Source organism: Urocitellus parryii, chromosome 5 (assembly GCF_045843805.1).
Source record: "Urocitellus parryii isolate mUroPar1 chromosome 5, mUroPar1.hap1, whole genome shotgun sequence".
In the NCBI taxonomy this organism is placed as follows: domain Eukaryota; kingdom Metazoa; phylum Chordata; class Mammalia; order Rodentia; family Sciuridae; genus Urocitellus; species Urocitellus parryii.
The window spans coordinates 208,780,985-208,792,584 of NC_135535.1; the positions used below are offsets into that span (position 1 = coordinate 208,780,985).

The 11,600-nt window shown below is 45.2% G+C and overlaps 1 protein-coding gene across 8 annotated transcripts in view; it reads right to left on the reverse strand.

Moving 5' to 3' along the window:
* Positions 1 to 11,600, reverse strand: part of Ebf3 (EBF transcription factor 3) — a 117,237-nt gene that overhangs the window by 98,644 nt on the left and 6,993 nt on the right. The gene's annotated exons all lie outside the window — the stretch shown is intronic.

An 11,600-nucleotide genomic window follows, 5' to 3' on the forward strand; every position in this document is an offset into this window, starting at 1 on the left:
TTCTAGTAATCAAGTTATTCCTGTAAAATCCTAAATAAAATGAGAATTTTATTAAAGATATTTATCTTATACAACAAGAATAAAATCAATTTGCACTGCTGGTACAGCATCCAGTTACAATAACATTAAAATATATTGTTTATTTGCGGGTGGGGCCATTTCTCTTTCCAGATTGGTCAATGAGAGCACTATGGTGCCCCTCTTTCAGAATATCGGCTTGGCGGCTGGACGTGGAGGAGAGCATTTTTATTGTTAATCAATGCCAATCAATTCTGAGCCTTGATGTTAAATAGGGATCAATACCGCTGGGCTGCAGATGAGATCTGATTTCAATTGGTGAGTGAACCTGCAGAAGTTTTTAATCACAAGGTAAATCAAGACCTGGAACATAAGTCAGATGAATTAATATCGGTGGTGTAGGACCTCTCTTGCCACTGATCCAGCACAAGGAAATTTCTGTCATATTTCATTATCACTCTTCGGGCTGCTGAAGGCAGCGTTTGGGGAGCATTTTCTTAGTGGAGGCTGGAGCGCCCCTCACACCACACGGTGAATCCTGGCTGCAACTACAGCCAGCTGGTCCACCGAGTATAGTTATACGTATGCCCCATGAATCTCATTTTATGCGATTAAGATCCATAAAAATTCAATAGCTTTTCTTCTGCAATTCACATTTTACCTGGTGAAATATCATAAGAATTTCATTATCTTTGCAGCTGTTGCCTAGGATCAAGCAAAGGTTATTATCCTCTTCGAAAACACTATAGAATATGTACGAAAATGTCAGGAGAACTGGGCATTTAAAGCTTGATTTTTTAAAAGAAAAACAGTGTCTGAAGTTTAGAATAAACTGCACTTGACATTTATGTACCATGATGCATTTCTTGGTAAACTGATTTTGCAAGGAAATTCTTTGAATTCGACTCTGTGACCAGATTGTAAAAGGAAAAGGAAAGATGGGAGGGGAGGGGAGGGGAGAGGAGGGGAGGGGAGCGGAGAGCCAGAGGACGGGAGGACAAGGCAAGAAAGCAAAGGGGGTGGCATCGCAACCCTAAACCCAAGCTCTCCTCCCTCCATCGGCCCACGTAGGATTTCCTAACCTTTCAGATAACCATCTCTGGGAAGACAACCCCGGAGAACCCTAAAACCGATTGCCATGGTCTAATCCTATGGATCATTCAGGCCCATTTAAAGCATTTGAAGAAAAATGGCCAGTGCAGAGAAGGTGATTGATCAGAAAGCTCTGTAAATCACGCAGGTTCGGGACGGTCCTCCGGCCTCCACCGCTCGGTTCCATCCACGATGATAAATTAGCATTAGATAGAACCTAATGAGTTTACTAAACATTTGGGATTTGTGCTAATAAACTGGCTGGCTGTGAACTAGCGGAAGCGACGAGCAATCCCGGGGCTCTCTCTTATCTCTGTAACATGACAGTTAAGCCACGCTTCCAATCTGCGATCAATTCATCATCCGACACCATTGTACATTCTTCACAAAAAGATAATTACTGCTTCCCTGGATCAGAACACTCATATTTCCTTGGAATTGCAGGTCTTGATAGCAGGTACTGTCACTGCTGCCTTCGAGCCCCACTATACAGCTCTATTTATGATCATTATTTTCGCCTAAACAAGCCTTTTTCCTCAACTTGATAACGAAACCTGCTATGATGAGAAGGGAACAGTTAAGACATTGTTTCCTCTGCGGAGTCTTTTACGTTTAGTGGAGGCCGCTGGCAAATATTTTATTCAGGGCATTAGTAAAAGTTTCCACTCGTTAGAACATATCGCTACCATTTCCTTAAAAAAAAAAAAAAAAAAATCCTGTTCCCAGCTCTGATTTGTGAAAAACAGGGAATAAGAGTAAAGCCAGTAACGTCACAAGGAATAAATCAAAACGTGATTAAAAAGATGGTAGCAGTTTTAAAATCGCATGCCCTTGGCTTCCCTGCCTCTGGTTCCTGGGTCCCCTCCTCGCCTTACAGGAGGGATCTGCACTGCTGCATGGTCAACTCTGTTTGACCCCCTGCACACGCAATAAATTACCACAACACACAACTCCGAAACAATGTAAATTAGTTACTGCTTCAGTCTAATAAATGGGAACAAATGTGTTTGGGGCTGGAAAGGGGTTCTGGACGCTCTAATTGCAGGGAATGATTATAATGGGGTCTTAGGAAACAGGAGCAGGAGTCACCTGTCGTGACAAACACCCGGCCCAGAAAACATGCTTCCAACAGCAGGACTTGCAGCCGCCAAGTCACAATTTCCCTTAAAGTTAAATCGACTTCTGTGCTTGCTTAATTCACCAGCACACATGAAAGAGGTACCTTTAAGACTACCTATGTGTCATGATATTCTGAGCCAAAACGAGTATGTTTTCATCTTAAAGCTTTTTCTGGCCTTGTCACTGGTAAGCTATGCCCAGGAGAGGCCAGACCTGCATCCAGGACGAGAACCCTGGAGACCCAGGGAAGGGGAAAGGAACGGTCATCAGGCAGGAGTGAGAGAGGGTAGGATCTGTTTCTGAGCCTCACAAGGGCACAGCTCTGGCTGGGGACCCTCGCAGGGTATGAACTTGCATAACTCATTATTTGTTCAAAGTAATGATCTTTGGGGAAAGGGCTGTTATATTTAGAACTCGCTTGTCAAATTTAATAAATGACAGTGACTGCCGTTTCCCCCCCCAAAAGCACTTTCCCAGGTCCTTGCACCTCTCCCTGGGGCCTCTGCTGGCCGGGGACCCACGGCAGCCCACGTCCCAGTAACTGATGGCTGCTGCCCAGTGGCCGGATCAGGCCACTGACCTCGGATGGTGGGGACAAGCAGCTCATCCAATCCAATCCCCCACTTGCTTGCCGACCCAATCTTCCTCATGTCAGAGGGCTTATCGCTTCATTGAGAACGTGGAAGTGGACAGGGGAGCTCCCCTTGGCAGAATGTCCAATAACCAAATATCAAGGAAGAGAGGCCATGGGGCCACCCGTCCCAGCACACTGATCTGATTTACAAACCTTTCCTAATGTGAAACAAATGCTGTGGGTGCGAACTCACACTTAACCGTAAAAACCCTTGCATTACTCTGCCTCGTATTAAATACCACATATAACTCTCAGCAGGTTTTATGTTGTGTTTTACTGTCAGCAATGGCTAAGGCTGGCCTAACATTTTGTTTGGCAATTAGGAAAATTTGTAGTTTAATTTATTAAAGCAAAAAAGCCAACAACTACACTGAATGCTGAATTCATCCTGTTTTTATGCCATGGTGCAGCATTTTTGCCTTCCCGAAAATTTAATCATTCTCCTTTTATGGCCTGTGCTATTTAGATATTCTGAAATAGTATTATTTAGGAAATAAACCCAATAGTAAGTGAAATTGAGTTGTACCACTTAAATAAGTTCACAGCGAAAAGTTAAGACACTTTGATCTTTTTGCAAAGGAGCTGCTTAAATGCAACAGAGGGCAGGCGAGAGGTGTGCACTGCCCAGAGCCCCAAGAACCCCACAGACAGCTTCCTACATGAGAAGCTGCCCCGGTCAGGAACGAAGGCGTTCGTGACAAAATGCCAAGTCACCAAGAGACAGGAAAGATCTTGCCAGAAATTTTGGGAAAGGAAAACAAAACAAAACCCTGAAAGTCAAAAAGTAGGAGGCCACAAAAGACCTGGAGGAGACTCCAATGCGCACTGCTCAGTGACAGAGCCCGTCTGCAAAGTCCTCCACATAGGAGGCCAACCACGGTCACCAGTAAAGAGACGTGGTTGACAGGGGCTCTGGAAGGGGTGGATGGATGCACAGGTGGGGAACTGAGGATCTAGGGCAGGGCTCTGTGTGTGACGCTGTGACAGCTGAGTCACATCACCAGGCCTCTATCAAAGCCCACAGGAAGAACAGAGTGAGCTCTCATGTAACCACGGACTTTAGTTACTGGTAATGTATCAATATGGCTCTCATGTAACCACGGACTTTAGTTACTGGTGATGTATCAATATGGCTCAGTGGTAACTAATGTCCCACACCAACAAAAGATGCTCATGCTAGGGGGACTGAAGGTGGGGAGGAGGGCGGATAAGAGAGCTCTGTACCTTCTGGTCTTTTTTCTGCCAACCTAAAACTGCTCTTGAAAATAAAGTCTATGAATTGGTCTTAAATGATTTTAAAAGCAAACATCTCTAACCCACATCCAATGCAGAGGACAACACTACCAAGTGGGGACAATCTGCTTCTGTGTGGCCCCCAGTCCCTGTCCCCTCCACATCGCCTAGTCCTTCCTCTACAGGTAGGGCACATGGTTATGGACAAGGGCAACTTGGAGAGGATGCCTGCCTGAATCCACCAGCTTTTAGATTCATACCAGGCACATTCCCTGGCACCAAAGGTCTTTGAGAACTTAGAAGATAATCAAGGAGCGGCCTGTCCTCAAACAGGGCTGGCGACTGTCATCCTTGACCCCAATATCAAAACACCAAATTGGCTTTCCTGAATGTTACTTAAAACAAAAGGAGCACCCTCTCCATTGGGCTATAAAGACCCTTCCCCTAATAACAGAATTTGGGGAAAGTGACCTTCTATGTAAGTCCTGTCCCCTGCCCAGGGTTGGGGTGACAGGCTTGGAGAAGACACACTGCCAACCCAGGGCTCCTGCTGCACGTCACCTGTTTATCTGCAGCCCCATAAGAGCCAGATCAGCAGGTCCATACATCTTTCCATTTGGGTTAAAACCTCTAGCAAGGGTGACACGGTGAAGCTTTGTAAGAAACTCTTCTGGAGGCCTTACTTAAGACAGCAGGCCTCCAGGGTCAAGGCTGGTCTTCCCCTTGCAAACTCACCATCACAAGGGCAAATGCTTCGAGGGCCTTATCATTGCCAAAGTTTTGTTCATTTGTATTGCTTTAACATGGCGCCCTGCCCCCAGTGCTTTCTACTGAGAGAGAGGGACCGGGCAGCTACAGGCAGTGGGCGGGAGCAGGGGCGGGAGTAGGGGCGGAGGCTGGGGTGCGGCTGGGGCTGCCTGTCTGGGCAAAGGCTGCCTCCTCCCAGATGTGCAGCAGCTCCCTGGCCTTCCAGCAGAGACACGCTGGAGCCGACTCCTTCCGTTGGTGGGGCCTGGGCTCTGTGTCCTGCAACAACACCACACGAGCCCCTTCCTTTCCGCACATGGTAAACTCATTTCCTAGTGAATTACCGGGAAGGCGCAAAGTGTGGCCCCTCTGTACACAGAGGACGCAGTCCATCCATGGGGCACTGCAGCCCGCATGGACTGAGTATTTTCTGGCCAAGCAATGATCAGTAAAGGTGTTGCAGAGGGACAACATTTGCTTTGTTTTTAGAGGACAGGGGACAAAAGTGATTCAAAAACAACTAAAACCAGAGTTTCCCTAGGCCCTGACACACGTAGCATTCTTCATCAAAATGTTGACAAATTTACAACACTTACTAGTTTGACAGATATGACTGGCTGTTTTCTGCGTAAATTGTTTCAAAAACAGTTTTCTCGAGCTTCTACAATTTAATGAATGCTAGCTACCCCAAAGACTAAAAAACTTACAATACAAAAAAGTCCTTAACCCATAAAATTCCTCTGTTTATTTTTCTAAATGATAACCATATTTTTATTTTAAAGCATTAATAATACCAGCATAATGTCTCATTATACAGAGTTTTAACCACAAACATTTCTGGGAGATTTGCTACTAAGATAAACAAACAAGAGGAGCGTGTGTTCTGTTGGCGGCAGGAGGGGTTTCGTCTTTGAACACCACGGAGCTCCAGAGCTTTGCCAAGCACAGGTTAAGCTCCCTGAGTTTTCACTTCCTGTACCCCTACTTGTCAATCACTTCCTGTCTGCAAGGACAACTTCCATCATTAGAGCTTGGAATCTCTCCCTCCTCCAACGTGCCTCCCACTGCCACTGTGAGTTTGAATCCTGATAAATTATTCACCATCTTTGAAAAGTAACCGAAAATTACAGCATCAACTTGAGCCACCTCTATCCAGCAAAGATCCCCCTCCTCCTGTGTGTCTCCTAAACGCCTCCACGAGGCCAGCTCCTCCAGCTTCCTCCGGCGTCATGAGAAGGCCTCTGGCCAGCCCCAATTATCTCCTGGTGCACAGAGCGTAATTACTCGCTTCCTGTAAGCATGCGTAGCAGAACTCCCGTTTGGATGGCTTTCCGTAAGGTAATCCAATGCATCCATGCCATCCTAACACAATTACAAGCACTGGCTCTATCTCCACTCTCCACCTGATAAGACTGCCGCAGAGGCGCGGGATGGTCTGCGTCAACTCCCCTCCTGGACTATAGCTTCTGACAGCCCTGCCTCCAGCCCCTCCCTCCACCCCTGCATGCTCCTAGTGGCCGCCTGCTGCTGCCGGCCCTGTGCAGGCAGCACCACAGAGCTTTCCCCTTGCAGGAGCCAAGCGGGGGAAGAGTGCTGCGGAAGTCATTGTGGGCCTGTGGCTTGTTTTCAAACCTGGCCCTGGACTGGTCTGGCCGTGGAGCCCCTACCAGGCCAGGCAGCCATGAATCTGCAGAGGCCCCCTCAGTGTAGGCCAGGGATGCAGGCCCGGGCCTGGTCGTGGCCCTGACCCTTGGCTCGCCCCAGCACACCGGGCAGTGTGGCGTGCGTGAGGCACACTCATCTCGGGGTTATGGGCAGGAGCAGACGCACAAAGTGGGCACTGTTCTTGGTGCCTCCCTATTTAAATGAAAGCATGTCGTTGTGACTCAATAAAACTGCTCTTCCTTTTCTGTTTATTTTCAGAAGTTTATGAAAAAAAAAATGTCTGAAGGATGAATGAGCGCAGTGAACTTTTTGCCTCTCTGCACTGGTGTGCCAGGGAATGAAACGGCCATTCACACCTGAGCCCGGCGGAGCCAAGTGGGGCCTGCGCCAGCCAGAATCGGATTCTTTGTAGCCACGTCCATTCATCCAAAGTGTGCTTCAATATTGCCAAATTTCTAGCCAACATTTTCCCTTCTCTGAAGTCCCCGTGTATTAAAACAGACCCAGAACCAAAGAATGTCTCGAACGCACACAGCCAGGGCCAAGGGAGGACTTGAGGGTCCCAAGGCCTATTTGGTGATAATTACATTCACATCTTTAAGAAAACTGAGAAGGAAAAATTAACACCAAACTATACTGTTTTCATTGCATTATGCAGATGAAACGACAAGTTGTCATTTAAGAAGTTAATAAACAGTCTCCGTTTTGCAGGTTGTCCAAATGCTACTGAATAGAAAACCTTGGATCCCTAAATGATGTGTAATTAAAATTATTTTTAAAATCCTCCTTGACAGGCCGAGGCTTAGCCAAAATGTAAATGACATTAAAGAAGACAATGAATTTAATTTTATTTAATGTCCCTTTTTGCAGATCCTCATTTACATAGCATTTTTAACAAAAGCGTTGACCTTATAAATGCTGGCATTTGTACAGCTTCGGCGGAGTTGGATTTAATCACGCTCGTGCAAAGCCATGAGGGAGGAAGCTTTAAGTTCTCTGCTTGGAGATGGAGTAGGAATAAAAACATTGGGACTGGTCAAATGTTTATCCTCCCCGCTTCTGAAAACAACCTGACAAGAAGATGTAAAGGGCGAGGGAATAACCCGGTGCTGTTTGTAAGGCTTGGTAATAATCATACATAATCGTTTGGAAATATAGCTAATAAAAAATATAATGAGTGTTCAGCAAAATCGGCATTAGGCCCAAATTACATGATATTAATACTTGAACAGGTGCAGAAAGGCGCTTTAAATGAGGTAAATGAATAAAATGTCCCAGAGCACAACTGTGTGTGCTGACAAAAAGTCAATCCCATGAATAATTCAGCGAGCGGGACTGCCAGCAAAGGTCGGCTCTCTTTGACCTTTGTGACAGGAAGTGAAAGGAAACACTGTTGACTAAAAAAAAAGAGAGAGAGAGAGAGAGAGACATAGAGACAGAGAGAGAGAAAGAAAAAAGAGAGAAAAAGAAAACCTCCGATCGGTCTTGGGCTACCGTTCTGCAACCACTTTAAAGGTGTAAACTTAAAACGCACAAATGAATCAAAGTAAGGCTTTGGAGGGCTGGGCGGGGGGAGCAGAGAGTTAGACCGCTGGTAGTTAGGGCCTCTACCAAAGACAATGTGAAATCGCAGACAATGAAAGGTTAAGCAAATAATATTTTTCTACATCCCAACATCAATTATGTATAAAAATCTGAGGTCAGCTGCAAAGTATTTTCAGAGCCCATGGGGTTGAAATTCTGTAACAGCTGTTAAATATGACAAAACTTCGCACCACCACCACCACCACCCCCCTCCAAAAAAGAAAAAGTAAAGCTATTCCAAACTCTGTATGAAGGAAAATGGGATAAACAGATGTCTGGCTTCCACACAGGAAAGCAGGGCAGACTTGGAATGATGAGTCTCCCAAACTCCATAGACGAATGCCAGATTCACTGGGGAGGGGGCACTGCTTGCTGCAGAGATGCCAGCGAGCAGGGTGCCAGAGACGGTGCCATCTGGAACCGCCCCGCCAAGCCTGCTCCCCACTCTGCATGCGGCCCACCGTGTGGGCCAGCCGTGTGGGCAGCCACATTGCCCTGCTCCTGCGCCCCCCAGTCGGCTGCAACAGTTGGACCCTGCCCTCCCGCCCCCCGCCCCAGGCCAAGCAAGGAAGGGGAGGGTAAAGAGGATAAGCCTTCCTGGGCATTTCCAGAGCTCCCAAGGAAACAGACCGGGATGGCACAGGCGAATGATGTGGGCCCTAGTGTGGTTTTGGTTTAGCAGCTACGCCGACATCCTGTAATCATTTGCAGCCCTTGGAATGTACGGGTGAAACAGGAGAGATTTATCTGCTCATAGCTGGGATATGTGGACAATGGGTGTTCCTAATGAAGACCATCTGCTTTTGTGTTTTCCCAGAAAACATTATTCCATGAGGAAAATGATACTCCCACCCTTTCCAGCAATACCATAAAAATCCATGCATGTATATGTGCATGTGTATACTTACATGCATGCACAGGCACACATGTGGGTGAATGCGCGAGGCCATGCATGGGTACAAGCATGCCCTCTCCTTCCTGCAGCGGGCTCTCTGCAGGTCAACACAATCCACATGGACACTGGTTCCTGAGTCATCTCTTTACGGACTGCACCTCTTCCTTTACAATGCCATGTTTCTCCTCTGCTCCATAAGTTGCTATATTATTTTAAATACACTGTAGTATAATTATATCCATGGAGCTATAAAAATTGTTTCTCTAGCCGTGTTTTATGGGGAAGAAAACAGTTAACATAAGCAAAACCTTCACAATAAATGAAAAGGGCTTTGGCATGGGAAACATCCTCACTGTTTCCCCCTTCTTTACTCTGAAGGGTCTTCCATGCCATTTATAAGTATTTAATGCTCCTGGAAGATAACTAGACTAAATTGTGTAATTAATTGATTTAAGGAATCAGGGTCTATAGCATGTGATCACCCTGCCAGAGCGGGGAGCACACACCTCTGTCCTCATAACACAGAAAAGCAGTCTCCACACGCAAAAGAGGCTTGGAGTGGGTTGGAACAAATGTGGGGCCATTGATCTCAATTCAGGTTGGAATTATTGGTTTATATCCTCAGGACAAATATGCCTTATCTGGTCAGGACCTGCTAAATGTATCCAAAGGCCACAAGGAGCCAGCGAAGCGCATTGTATATAATTCTTTTTTAAGCCAACTAACCAAGTGACGACACGGCTGGTGGAGACCTGTAATCTGACTCACCAATCTGATGGGACATTTTATTCTGCAATACTCAAGAGGAAACACAGGCTAGAAACTCAACATAAGCAACTAATTTTCAGAGGCAACACACGCCCCACAGAAATGACTGTCATTATGAAATCGAAACGCATCTCAGTTGTGAAAGACCACATCGCTCCAAAGAGATTCCCCTCCTATAGGTGTTTTTCTTCCTCTGATTAACACAACTTGCCCTAGTGAACACTAAATTCATTTTTTCTCCTAGAAATATGCCTTAAGCTGGAGACAGTGCCAATGCCACAATCGTTTCACAGAGGTTTCAGCAAGCAGCAAAATGCTGATAGTATTTTGTCGTTGTAAATGACAGCTCTCTTAAGAATGTTAAAAATGTACACTGTCTTTGTCATTACATAAAACTATTCTTACCTTAAAAATCCCTAACATGGAAGGTGATTAAAAATCCTATAAAATTGTCATATCTTTGAATTTAGAAGCAGAGCAGATTTTCCATCAATAATTAAGACCTCCAAAGCATTTATGCCAAACATAAATGGAGCTTCAATCCTCCTTATTCAAATAAACATGGTAAACCCATTAACCAAATGTTTTTACATTTTTCCCCTCCTCTCATGCTTCTAGAATATCAAATGATCACACACTTCTCTTAGGCTACAGAGGTATGAGTAACCTCAGCACATACTCTAATTAACCAGATATAAGAGAGCATTCCCTCAGACACGAAGAATAAATTTTGTATATCTGGAGGAGACACTTCCCATCATGTGATAAAAACTGAGTTCGGAGAGTTACTCAGTATCAATCAGTCAACAAATGATTGAATGTTGCATAAATCCAAAATGATCTTGGAGGGAAAACATAGCATCCAAAATGTGAGTCGAATCCACACGGCCACTTCATTATTACAGCATGCTAAAAGTCTCATGACGTAAAAACAAATCATCTTTTCAAATTTATAAATCCCACTCAGAAGATGAAACACTTTCACAATCCTGCAAAGCTAACATGTGCTGCCTTTCCAAGCATCTTCTACTCACACAAGACTCCCACAGCTACTCAAACCCGTTAGCCAATCCAAAAAAATAAAATCAGTTCAGTCACAAGACAACCACCTAAGGCTGTATGATTTCCATAGCCACAACACTGACGACAAATGTGATTACATTGATTTTAGTAGTTTGAGTTCTATAAAGTGTTGAACTTGTTCTCAACTGCCTGAGTGACGGCCACAACTGGCCCACCCTATTTGATTACTAATAAGAGAGCTGTCCCTTCTGTCAGATACCCAACACTCTCCACTAAGCAAACCGGGATTTCAGCTAGTTAAACATTAGCATTGCTCTCCACTGGTGCCACATATTTCTTTAGGCTTAACTCATGGAGTTTTCCGGGCTTAATTTTTCAGACACTGGACAGCAAAGTTCATGATCAAAAGATAACTTTGTAATGAAAACTGCTGAAATTCAACCCCTCTTCAAAACAGTCTAAACCTCTACTTCACAAAACTGGTGTCATATGTACACGTCCAACATTTATTCGATTTGGGTACCAATTTCAAAATCTGCAGTCAATCACACACCGGGCCTTGGCTGCTCCCCATCGTGGGGAAGAAAGAAATCTCTCCTCCTCAGTGCGATCTGGGTGAGTGTGGAGGGGAGGGTGGTGGTGTTTTTGTTGTTTCAACCAAAGCAATGCCAAAGCACATTAGCACTATTAGGACTAATGATTGGTATCTTAAAATGATGCCACGTTACCCAAGGAACATGATAAATAGCAAGACGAGGAGCAGCAAACGTAAAGAATGCATACAGCTAATCTAGTTATGGAAATTAATGTTGGAAAATGTAA